General features: G+C 40.2%; 1 long non-coding RNA gene across 1 annotated transcript in view; it reads left to right on the forward strand.

Moving 5' to 3' along the window:
- LOC120538643 overlaps positions 1–9603 on the forward strand; it is a 14914-nt gene extending 5311 nt beyond the window's left edge. The window contains exons 2-3 of the long non-coding RNA XR_005635488.1: positions 7034–7037; positions 9592–9603. This is a non-coding gene — a long non-coding RNA (uncharacterized LOC120538643). The remainder of the gene's footprint in view (positions 1–7033; positions 7038–9591) is intronic.
- The last annotated feature ends 4129 nt before the right edge of the window (positions 9604–13732 follow it).

Here is a 13732-nt window from a genome sequence, read left to right on the forward strand (position 1 = left end):
TGTAGCCCACTGTCTGAGTGTCATATGACAGCTTATTAGGCACACAGTGGGGAAAAAGCACAAAATGTCAACTTCAATCTCGACATTTCCACTTTAATCATGTAGTTTATTTTGTCATTAAAGTAGAACATCATAAACATCATCTTAATATCGTTTAATTAACTAGTTTCTTAAATACCATCGTAACTGAAGTAGCACGTTAAATGCTTTGTTTTGTATTTGATCTTCTATGTGCTCTGTGTGTGTGAATCACTACTTGCTTCTTAAACCGGCTTCCTCCAACTGGACACAGAATTCATTACAGATCTCTGAATAACTAAAATACTGAGATGAATACGTGATATCATTTTCATGATGATAGAAGTTAAAGCACTTTATTAAACATGGTTTTCACTGCGCAGTGATTGTGTGCGACCTTCAATGCAATAATTTATTGCAGCAGTACTCAGGGGCGGCTCTAGGCTTGTGGTGGAACTGGGCAGAGGAAGAATCGGTGGTTCCTTCGCCCACCAATGTCAGTAAGGTAGCTTATGCACGGTGGATGGCCACGTCTGTTGCAGACACTGCATAGCCGCCTCATGCTCATTACACAAGCATTTAACTTTTCCCGGAATTTGTCGCTGCGTTTTAAGCTGTGTTGTTACTTTCTCTTTCTGTTTTATATTCAATATATATTGGCGTAGCCGCCACTGCAGTCCTTGCTTTTCTTTCCCCAAATACCCAATCGCCACACAATCATCTCTGTAATAGAAGTTAAGCCATCTGTAAGCTTAGAGCGCCAATTCTTCAAAATGTTTAAGGAACATTGAAATATCTTCGTAGTACATGTTTAATCATTCTATCCTTCAAGACACTCCCAGTGAAGAATATAGATTATTTAAATGAAGTTAAAGTTTTATCTGTATAATATAATAAACATATTTTACTGCATTTCACCTTAAAAATATCGTCATCGTATGTAAATACGCGATTTATAAATTGGCTCCGGTTGTGCGATATTATAACTGTAGTGCAAGTTTACAGTGAGGTAATTGTACTTATAAGTACAAACAGTTCTACAAGGAGCAATTGATTGAGTGCATTTATAGTTCTTGGGATGAAACGGATTCTGAACCGCGAGGTCCATAGAGGAAAGACTTTGAAATGTTTTGCCGTGGCAAATATGAGAGTAATATGGAAAAAGATTATCCGCTGTGGCAACTCCTAACGGGAGGAGCTGAAAGAAGAAGAAGATGCAGTTAGAGTAACAACGCTAAAGCAGTTATGGTATTTGGATTACTATGGCTGTTCCCTGGACCATTATATTGTCACAAGTTAATTACATACAGATGCGTTACAATAATAAACAATATGCGGTTAGTTTCAGTGTATTTATAAAGCCGCGTCAGGAAAATAAGGTGTAGCCACACAGGAACAGTAGCACAGTGTACGTTTTATACATCACGATTTGAATGTGGAAAAGTTCTTGCGCATCATTTCTGTGCATACGTGTTGTTTTTGTATGTGGCCCCTGGCAATTTTTAAAGGCCCGAGAATGGCTCCTGCCAGAAGCCATAGATTATACACCTTCGTCAAAGTTTTGTTCTCATTATCCAAGGAAATAATATCTTGTTTATTGATTCCATCGGGACCGGCTGCAGAGTCATGTTTGATAATCGAGATTGGAGCCAAGAATGTTGAGTTGTCTATACATTGCGCTGGGATACAGATGGGGATGGAAGCCGTCTCACTATGTGTTCCCTATATCCCCTCAAAATGTCTGAATATCTTGCTTAGTGGAATTTTACACTTTTTCCGGGTGATGCTATCCAGGATCTCCGACGCCAAGTGCGCTCTGTCCCTCTTGTACAAGGTTTCAGTTCTTTTGTACAAGTACTTCTTGATAATTCTTTTTGGTATATGTTTCGTAGAAGGCCTACTGGGTTTACATGCCTCTACTTTCTTGCTTTCAATTTTGTCAAAAAGCTCTTTGAGCAGATTTGTGGTGTCCTCCAACCAAATCTTTTTCTGTTGGATTATCAAAATTCTCCTTCCATAATTCAGCCAAGTTTAGTTCTAGGCCATTCTCAGTAATGAGTGTCTGTCAGAGCAACGGTAGAGTTATGTTCACTTCCACAGACTCAAGTGAAGAGATGAATAAGGGAGTATTCCTCATCTTCAATATTGGATTCAGTGACACCTTGATCGAAATCTTCAGTGACTGCAGTGTCACTTTCAAGGTGACGATGTCTTATATGTTGGCCCAAACCTCTATTATTATTATATTGCTCACCACAAGTCGGACAGGTGAAGCGTTTCACCTTGGGGTGTTTTTTGCCTGTCCTACATTTAGCTTGGTGGCAGGCAATGGTATGATGATTATAGCTCGTTTTAAAGCATTTCTTGCATCTGAAGATGGTTTTAACCTCATGATGCTTGATCCTATAGTGCCTGATAAGCCTATGCAGAGAGTCTATCAGATCTCCACAGGTGAGAGAGTAGTATGTGTCCTCCGGGATGGTAATCGTCAGGGTATTCCCAGTGTTTTCATTTATTATATTGGTCTCCATTCTAGAACAAGAAAAGATTACAAATAAATTAGAATACATGGTATTCAATATGCATCATTAAATATAATTATATGCTTAATTCATCTTATCACAATACATCCTTTAGTGGAACAATACTTATAGGATCGGGCATGTACGAAGTTTTAAATGTCAATCTAAATTGGCTGGTGCTCTTTCGATGCTGGTGAGCTAGCCTAGATCTAAAAAAGAGTTCTAGGGACAAGTCCATCCAGAGACACTTTTGTACCCATATCTTTCAACCTTAACCTCCTGGGCTGACGTAAAAGGAGGGTATTTGAGACATTATATCCATGTGTAATTATTTCTCAGAAACATAGAGAATTATATATCAACCCAAACCTTACAACTATGCCCTTCAGGTAAGAGACATATTTGGAGGCCTACCAGCAATACGTGTATGGCGCTCCTGTTCAATAAAGGTAATTTTACCATTTGTTAGTTCTTAAAGTTTTTATTGGTTAGATTGGATGATGGGAGCCACAGTCAGGTGTGGGTTCCCATTACTTTGGAATCTCTTGATGATACCATATCCATGTGTGGCATTATTTCTGAATCAGGTCTTTCATTCTGCTGTTCTTTGTTCTCCCAACAATCGTTTGAGTTGCTCCTTTTAGATTTGGTCACATCTGTGTGTGACTTGGTCTGTACTTGTAATATTATCACCCTTGACCACACAATTCTTATAACTGTGAATCCTGGGCATATTCACAGCATATTATAATGAGAACAAGTCTCATTATTATCAATTCCATATGTTTCATCCTCTTTATACACAGAAGCCAACTGTGTTAGTCCTGCCGAGTTCAGATCTCAGCAATGGTTTCGCTAGATAGTAAGCTGGGTAAAACAGGTATGTGGCCTGGACCCAACTGTTCCTAGTTACTCCCGCCATTTACCCACGCTTCATTGAATTTCTTCACTTTGACATTCAGAGCACTGGGCAGTAATCACATTGCGTCAACACCACTCTCCGGCCCTCGCGATGCTTTGTTTTAATTAAACAGTTTGGATTGTAGTGTATGTTTTTATTGTACAATATTAACAATAAGAGCAGCTCAGTACTCAAAACTGTACATTTACGAGGCTGTCAGGATTGAACTGAGGTACTCTTGATTAAAAGTTAGCAGTTCTTACTGCTGCGCTGCAGAAGCTGTTGTATCATCCTTATATGTTTTGTGAAAGTATTTATTTGATCTTTGGACTTCAGGTTTCACATATTATACAGTTTGTCTACATTTTATCATTTATTACTAAAATATGAAAAACGAAGTTTTAACAAAGTGTTTAACTAGATTGTTGTAGAAATGGAACACACGTGAAATGCATGTGTTCCAAGTAACAATCTTTTATTTCTCTATACAACTCAAGGTTACTGACTCCCACATAATCAAGGCTTGAGCTGGGAGAACTTTGTGCCTGTTCTGCTTGGGGGAATGGAATAGTAGGTTGCTTTCTGCTTGTCTTGATCGGCATATTTACAAGACGAGAGGTGCAAAGGGATTTAAGGTGGGCTGGGATTACAAGTTGTTTTGTAGGCTTTAGGAATTCTATTAATTCCTAGTCAAGCCATTGTCATTAGAGACTGGCCACTACATCTAAATGACAGTCTAGGACTGGCCTCAATGGCTGCAGTGACCTGGCACTCCTAAAGACCACCTTCATTGTGACACCTTCAGTAATTTACATCCTTCGGCTATTGTGCTTCAGTTCCCACATAGGTGAGTGAACCAATTTAACTTTGTCAATTTCTTGGAACTTTGCCTTGACGTCCATTCTATATAATATTTATGTACATTTATAAAGTCAAAGTCTGAATTTGAAATTTAATTAATGCCTGACATTTGCATCAATATCCAGTAGGTGGCAGCAAAGACCATGAAATAAAAAAGCTGAGGACAACAGTCTGACTGAGAAAGTCAAAGTCTGAATATTTAAAGTTTTAGCCTCTTTATTTACAGACAGTTCTGATTATTTAGTTATTACTGAGTACATAAAGCAATTTAAAATTTTAACATCATTCAATACTACATAAAGTGAAAATCTAAATATTTAAATTAATTACCAAGAATTTAATGTCAAAGTCCAAGTATACTCATTCTTAATTATATAAAGTCAAAGTCAGAATATTTTAAGTGAAAGCCTGAATAAAGTTAATGTTTCAATATGTAAAGTGAAAGGCTGAAAATAAAAAAAATTACATATGTTTGTTCCAGTGTTCAAGATTCTGAATATATACAATCATTTCTAAATAACTGAAGTTCAAAGTATATAAATCTAAATAAACTATGAACATTTCATAATTTCTTATTAAAGTATACCTATAATTATATACTCCACAGAAAGACCCCATGGATTAGTGACGAAGTGCTTGACCTGTCTGACCAATGATGAGCTGCGAAGGCAATGAAGAACAATAATCCACAGGACGAGAATTTGAAACAACTATACTCACAGCTCAGGATCATCATAGACAAAAAGATTGAGGAGTACCGAGAGGATTGGTTTAACAGACAGTGCTGCGAGGCAGAGGAAGCAAGCCGAAAAAATGATATGCGCACTCTCTTTCAAAAGGTCAAAACGCTCAAGAAAGGAGTTAAGCTGAATGAAAGGTGCAACAACATCAGAGACAAGGATGGCAACCTGCTCACCAAGGACATCGACATTCTTAAGTGATGGTATGAATATAGTAGAGGCCTCTACAATGCAAACATTGAAACGGATGGTGACGTTCTTGAACAATTATGGCCTAATTGCAAGAGAGAGGAAGAAGAGCCAGACCATCTTGAAAGCGAAGTAAGAGCAGCCATTATGAAGATCAAGATACGGAAACCTCCTGGTAAAGACGACATTGAAGGAGAACTAATCAAAAGCGGCGGAAAGCAATGGTTCAAATCATGCACAAGATCTGCAACAAGATATGGGACACAGAAAAATTTCCGACGCTTTGGACTAAGTCTCTTATAGTTACTATTCCAAAAAAAGGGGACACCACTAAAGGCAAGAACTACCGCATGATAAGCCTTATCTGTCACGCAAGTAAGATCATCTTGGAGATTATCAGGAGCCGGATGAAGAACACGATAGAAGTGCAAATGGCGGAGGAGCAAGCCAGATTCAGGTCAGGATGTGGTACAATTGAGCAGATCATCTCACTCAGACTGTTATGTGAAAAGTATCTCTCATTACAGGATAAAGAGCTTCACTTGATTTTCATCGACTTCAAGAAAGCATTTGACCGAGTGTGACACCAAGGCCCCTGGAAAGTATTACATCACTACGGCATACACCCAAGGCTGATCAGTCTGATGGAGAACCTGTACAAGCGAACGCAGAGTGCCATAAGAGTCGGAAGAGAGGTGACAGAGTGGTTCAAACTAGCAGTCGGAGTATGTCAAGGCTGCATACTGTCGCCGGATCTCTATAACATCTATCTAGAGCACATTATGCGGGAGGCACTCGACGGATTAGAAAGCAAAGGAGCATGCGTAAATGGCAGAACGATTAACAATCTTCGTTTTGCTGATGACATCGGTCTTATAACTGAACTCCGCAGTCACGCACAACTCCTGCTAAATAAGGTGGAAAGCGTCAGTTCTAGATACGGACAAGAGATAAGTGACACCAAGACAGTATGGATGCTGCTGAGCTCAAAGCCTGAGCAAGAAACAAAGAAAAGAGTTGAAGAGGGCATGTTGCTCAGAGGAAAGAAACTGCAGCATGAAGACAGTTTTAAGTATTTAGGATCAACCTTAACCACAACGTGCGACAGCTCGAAAGACATCAGAACGAGAATAGCCATATTCTTAAATCCAATGAGTGACCTGGACAGTATCTGGAAAAACAAGAACATCAATAAGATAACCAAAATGAGACTATACAACTCGCTTATAGTACCGATTGCCCTGTACGGATGCGAAACGTGGACTCTTAGAAGTGCTGAAGAAAGACAACTGCTCGTGTTTGAGATGACAGCGCTCAGAAAGATACTTGGAGTACGCATCATAGACAAGATAAGAAACAAAGACATCAGGGAAGCCCTCAACCAAACAGAAACGATAGTGCAACGAGTGCACAAACGACAACAAGTGGCTAGGTCATGTACTCCGGACGGACAAGAACAGGATTGCTAACATCACACTACATGGAAGAGTGGATGGAACCAACAAGAGAGGGACCCCAAGAATGACAATGGGTGTCGACAGCACTCTCAAGATATGACATGGGACTGCCATATATAACACAGACGGCCCAAGACAGAGATCTGTGGCGTTTGATGTCTCCTCATGCTAGAGCCCATGTCAATGTGTAATTACAACACTGAGATATGGCAAAAGAAGAAGAAAAAGAGAAGAAGAATTATGTTCAATTTGTGAGTATGTAAAGTCGGCAACTGAATATGCAGAAGCAAAGAACAAGAAACTATAAACCTTTTCCTGTTATCTCAACAGACCAGCTGCGGGAAGACCTGTCTGATTTAAAACAGATGATGTCACTTCCAGTTCCGGCACCCAGAAGACTATCACTTCTGGCACCTACTCTGACTAATGAAGAACATCACTTCCAGTTCCCTTACAACACTTCCTGTCCTTTCCCAGTTCTGTTTTGGACTAATTGAATACAGAGATGTTCTGTATACCAAGAATCTTTTGCAGCCAGGAATAATAAACGGATGACTGCCCCAAACCTTTTTAAGTGTGTTGAGTCTATTCCTTTTACAACAGATAGATGAAAGTGTGATGCTCAAGGTCCACAGAGTAACAACATGACGTGCAAATAATACCTTAAAAATAGAATTAAAGTTGAAATTTAAAATTTAAACACAAACAAGACAAGACATTGCGCAAAGACAAGACAAAGAAGTAGAAGCAATATTGACGTGTAGTTAGCAATATGAACATCGATGCAATCTATGGTATTTGCAATTTAGATACATAAATATAGTCAATAGATATGTAATGTAATAAATAATTAATAGATATAGATAAACAACTATTATCATACACTGATACTTTCTGTATTAAGACGTGTAAACAATGACAGGTCAGAATGTTTTGCAGCAGAAGGATATCAAGAGTGTCAAAATACTTTAAGGTCAGTATGAAATTTTCAGTTCTCAGTTTACACGAAAGTGGCTTGCATGTATAAAAGTTCTGTTTTTCGAGGTGGTTGAGGCCCTGTGGAAGATCCCGTGGGCAGCATGGTGTTAAGGAGTCTGACAGCTTGGGGGTAAAAACTCGCCTGCAGCCTGGCAGATCTGGCTTTGATGCTGCAGTATCTTCTCTTGGATGGCAGAAGTGAGAAAATTCCATGTGAGAGGTGTAAGGGGTCTTGCACAATGCTGCAGGCCTTGCGGACACTGCGTTTGTAAAATATGTCCTGTAGTGAAGGGAGAGGCACCCCAATAATGTTCTCTGCTGTCTTCACTATCCTATGCAGGCGCTTGCTGTCACATATGTTGCAGTTCCAATACCAGAAAATGGTCAAAACACTATTGTAGAACATGGTGAGGATGGAAGGGGCAAGACTTGCTTGCTTCAGCCGCCTCAGGAAGTGTAGTCTCTGCTGGGCTTTCTTAATTAGTGATGTAGTGTTATGTGTCCATGTAAGTTCCTGAGTTATGTACACACCGAGGAACTTGGTATTCCTAACAGTCTTCACATCTAAACCTTTGATGCTGAGTGGGATGAAATTGAGACTCGTCAGACCAGTTAACATTTTCCCAGATTTTTATTGTCCAGTTTTGCTGTGCCCGTTAGAACTGTAGCCTCATTTGCCTGTTCTTAGCTAATAGGAGTGTCACAGCACGTCGAACCTTGAAGCAGGCTACAGCAGCAGGTGTGTTCAGAGCTGCTCTTCTGCCGACCATGGCTGTAACGAGGGCTCATTTGAGTTCCTGCTGCCTTTCTATCAGCTCAAACAAGTCAGGCCATTCTGATCGGACCCCTGACATCAACAAGGGAATGCCGCTCACTGGATATTCTCACTGTTTCAGACACTGTCTGTAAACCCCAAAGATGGTTATGTGTGAAAATCCCAATAGATCAGCAGGTTCTGAAAAACTCAGACCAACAAACCTCATCAGCACGTTCAAAGTCACTTCAATCACCTTTGTTCCCCTTTCTGATGCTCAGTTTCAATGTCAGCAGGTGGTCTTGACATCATGTCTCCGAGGTCCAACTGCATTAGCTGATTAGATATTTGTGTTAAGAAACAGTTGGACAGATGTACCTAACAAAGTGGCCAGTGAGTGTAAGGTGAATATTTAAATGACATTCTGAGTACATAAAGTACTGCCTGAACATGTAACATCTAAGCTTAGTCTTAATATATAACGTTAGAGCACAATTCTCTTAAACTCCGAGGGTCTTAACATGGTGTCGTGAGTCAAGTTTTCTGGAGTGTCACTTTGATTGATATGAAGAGTATTGTTAAAAATAGCACACATATCACTCCGTGGGTCTCTCTTACCATCCATACCACCAGATGTGTTTTTGTGAGGTCATATTACTGAACAGGCCTTACACGGTGGACTGCCTGTGAACTGAAGTTGTGACCTGACACCCTGATTGTGCAAAAGCCATTAAATTATTTTCATTAAATGTACTCTTCGTCTCTTGACTTTCATTCATCAAAGTCGGCCTCAGATTCACATCAACGTTGGGAGAGTTCAGAGTGGAGACACAGAATGTTTTCTTTGTTGGAAAAGGAATACAAACCTGAAAGTCTGGAGGTGTGTGCTGAAACACTAGTCTTGGGGCGACCCTGCATCAGCACTTGGTGCCTTTTTAACTTTCATTAGTGAGAAGCCAAGCAAAATGACACCTTTTATTGGCAAAAAAAGATTACAATATGCAAGCTTTTGAGGGAACTCAGGCCCCTTCTTCAGGTGAGATGTCATGCAGAGACTGGAGTTCCCTGTGTTTATATACACACTAGGACAAGAAACACCATTGAAAACCTTTAAGTGAGCCATCTTAAATGTAAAAAAATAATAGACTTCTTCAGGCTAAGATTCATTTAGTAAGAGAGTAGAACACTGTATGGTAAAGATCTTTTGATAAGGTAACTGTCTAATAAAGAATTTTTTGATGAGTTTTTCAATACAATGTGGGCTGTAGTCAGGCTGTCTGTCATTCCGAGCGATGCAAACAATCATCATATCGGGCCATAAAACGATTGCCTTTATTTATGCCATGTTGTAACATGTTCAATTTTAACATGAGTTTGACTTCTCATTCTTTTCTCTCGTGCTGTGTTTTGAAGTTGCCCATAAACCAAGTGACTTTAACACTAGAATTACCAGAGCTTATGAAAAAACTCGTAGATCTGTCCCACCTTATATCGCTTCTCAACTCTTGTCAGCATCTTTTGTCCTTTACTTGCTGTTTACTGCTTATCAACACATTTAGTCTGCTGTCACATCCCCTACGGCACACAGTTTTCTCAGTTTAAGTCTGTTTACCTGTGTGTCAGTTGCTTGGAGTTGTATAGAGTGAGAAGTCAAGCAAAATGACACCTTAAATAAATATACTGCTCAAAAAAATTAAAGGAACACTTTTTAATCAGAGTATAGCATAAAGTCATTGAAACTTCTGGGATGTTAATCTGGTCAGTTAAGTAGCAGAGGGGGATGTTAATCAGTTTCAGCTGCTGTGGTGTTAATGAAATTAACAACAGGTGCACTAAAGGGGCAACAATGAGATGACCCCCAAAACAGGAATGGTTTAACAGGTGGAAGCCACTGACATTTTTCCCTCCTCATCTTTTCTGACTGTTTCTTCACTAGTTTTGCATTTCGCTATGGTCTGTGTAACTACTGGTAGCATGAGGCGAAACCTGGACCCTACACAGGTGGCACAGGATATCCAACTTCTCCAGGATGGCACATCAATGTGTGTCATTGCCAGAAGGTTTGCAGTGTCTCCCAGCACTGTCTCAAGGGCATGGAGGAGATTCCAGGAGACAGGCAGTTAGTCTAGGAGAGCTGGACAGGACCATAGAAGGTCCTTAACCCATCAGCAGGACTGGTATCTGCTCCTTTGGACAAGGACAAACAGGATGAGCATTTCCAGAGTTCTACAAAATGACCTCCAGCAGGCCACTGGTGTGAATGTCTCTGACCAAACAATCAGAAACAGAATTGAGGGTGGTCTCAGGGCCCAACGTCCTCAAGCTCGATCGGCATTTACTATAGAATACCAGAATTGTCAGGTCCACCAATGGCATCCTGTGTTTTTCACAGATGAGAGCAGGTTCACCCTGAGCACATGTGACAGACGTTGAAGGGTCTGCAGAAGTCATGGAGAATGTTATGCTGTCTGTAACATCATTCGGCATGACCAGTTTGGTGGTGGGTCAGTGATGGTCTGGGGAGGCAAATCCATAGAGGGACGCACAGACTTCTACAAGCTAGACAAAGACACCTTGACTGCCATTAGGTATCAGGATGAAATCCTTGGACCCATTGTCAGACACTACACTGGTGCAGTAGGTCCTGGTTTCCTAATAATGCACAACAATGCCCGGCCTCATGTGGCAAGAGTATGCAGGCAGTACCTGGAGGATGAAGGAATTGAAACAATTGAATGGCCTTCACGATCCCCTGACTTAAACCCAATAGAACATCTGTGGGACATTATGTTTCGGTCCATTAGGCGCCGCCAGGTTGCTCCTCAGACTGTACAACAGCTCAGGGATGCCCTCATATTGATCTGGGAAGAAATGCCACAAGACACCATCCGTTGTCTCATTAGGGGCATGCCCAGACGTTGTCAACCATGCATACAAGCTCGTGGGGGCCACACAAGATACTGAAAAGCATTTTGAGTAGCAGAAATTAAGTTTTGAAAAATGGACTAGCCTGCCACATCTTCATTGCACTCTGATTTTAGGGTGTCTACACAATTGGGCCCTCTGTAGGCAGAAAACTTTTATTTCCATTAAAAGACTTGGCATCCTTTTGTTCCTAAGACATTGCCCTGTCATTATTTTTATAGATATCCAACTTCATATTGAGATCTGATGTATCTAATGTGTTTCTTTAAAGTGTTCTTTTAATTTTTGTGAGCAGTGTACTATATCGTTATTTGGAACACAAGAATTTCATGTGTGTTCAGTGTCTACAACAATCTATATACAGTAAACACATTGTTAAAATGTTTTTCATGTTTTAGTAATAATTGACAAAATGTAGACATGAAGTGTATAATGTGTTAAGCCTGATTTCCAAATATCAAATAAACACTTTCACAAAAGGTACGAATATAACAGAACAAGTGCGCTTCAATTCAAAAATATAACGAGAAGTGAGTTGCTTTTATTCTTACTATTTTAGAATAAAAACATATATTTGATTCCAGTCAGTGTGTAACAGCCGGTATAAATGTATACTTCTAAAGGTTAGCTTTGTTTTGTGGGTTTTTTTTTTTTTTTTAGTTTCATTCTCTCATCAGACACTGCTGTTTTCACATAAAGTAGTGCTATAGCTTGCATGTTATTTATTTGGATCACATAAAGATGCGCCATAGCTCGAAGGTACCAGGACATCTCTCCAGTGCCTGCTGCACTGACTGTGGATCCCATTAATACCCACCAGAGGCTGTTATTTTCTGATGACTGTACCATTGTGGCATATAGTTAACTTCATCCAGTTATCCAGCCACATTCTCATTTAGAGTCAAGCAAGAAGAATAAAACCAGTTCAAATATTACCTTACGTGTCTTTTGTTCATTCCTACTATGGATTTTATGGTGATAACGTGCAACAGCAGCCACAAAGTAGGCTGATCACACTAAAATAGACACAAATAGACACAAGTAGAGGAAGCTCTGATTTAAAATTCAATTTTGGAATACCAAATTGATTAGTCACTTATAATTAATGTGAGGACATGAACACAGGAGACCCCCGGGGAGCTGACAGTAAATGTCTCAGTGCGTTCAAGAGTTACGACTACACCATAAGGTTGCTAGATTGAAAAAAATGGGGATTTCACGTGGATCTGTTAGGCCAGTGGGATCTGACAAGATATGAATGAGGACTTGGACAGGAGACGTGATGGCGGGTTTAGGGCCTCTCTGACTCGGTCGCATGTCATTTATATCCACTGGGTGCAGATGGCCTGGACCAGGAAGAGACTGGAAAACAGTGGAAAAAAGCAGGAAAAAATACAAACGCTAATCTACCACAAACAGAAATACATGCTAAGTGTTAATCAAACAGTGTTTGAAAGGGTCGAACAGGAGTTATGTGCAGCAGCAGCTGTTTGGGAGGAATGAACAGAACACACTTATTCATCTGTAACACCAAAGGTGGTTAAGATCAGTGTCTGTGCCAATTTAGGAAGAGAGGAGAAAAAGTGAGGAAGAAACCTGCCAGAAACACCATAATCACCATGACAAGTGCACTGTGGAACTTATCACCTCTTTCTCATTTCTGAAGATGAAGAGAACAGCAGAGCAGATGTGAGGATGTGATGGTGGGTTTAGGGCCTCTCTGACTTGGTGGCATGTCATTTATTTCCACTGAGTGCAGATGGCCAAGACCAGGAAGAGGCAAAGAGAAATCTGCCAGAAACAGAAAGACATTCTAAGTGTAAATCAAGCAGTGCTAGAGAGGGTCGGACAGGATTAACGATATGTGTTTTTGACACCAAGTGCCAAAGTGTCAATGTTTCCCAGCTGGGATCTGACTGCATTGCTTTACGTGCAACAGCAGCTGTGTAGGTGGAATGAACAGAACACACTCATTAGTGTTTCACACCAAAGACGGCCTCTTTCTTGGGAAGTGGTGGCTTGAGATCAGGTGTCTGTGCCAATTTAGAAAGAGAATGGAAACAGTGAAGAAGAAACCTGCCAGAAACATCATAATCACCATGAACACCAAGAAGTCCTCTTCGATGCAGGGCCGTGTTTTGATGTCCGAGTCTATGCCAGTCCAGAAGAGACTGGAAACAGTGAAATGCAGAACGAAAACAACAATGAGGAGGAAACGTGCCTGAAACACCATAATGACCATAATAGCCAAAGAAGACCTCTTCAATGCAAGGCCATGTTTTAAGGTCCGAGTCTACAACAACAACAACAACATTTATTTATATAGCACATTTTCATGCAAACAGTAACTCAAAGTGCTTTACATAATAAAGAATAGGAAAATAAAA

This window comes from Polypterus senegalus, chromosome 11, assembly GCF_016835505.1.
Source record: "Polypterus senegalus isolate Bchr_013 chromosome 11, ASM1683550v1, whole genome shotgun sequence".
NCBI classification, from domain to species: domain Eukaryota; kingdom Metazoa; phylum Chordata; class Cladistia; order Polypteriformes; family Polypteridae; genus Polypterus; species Polypterus senegalus.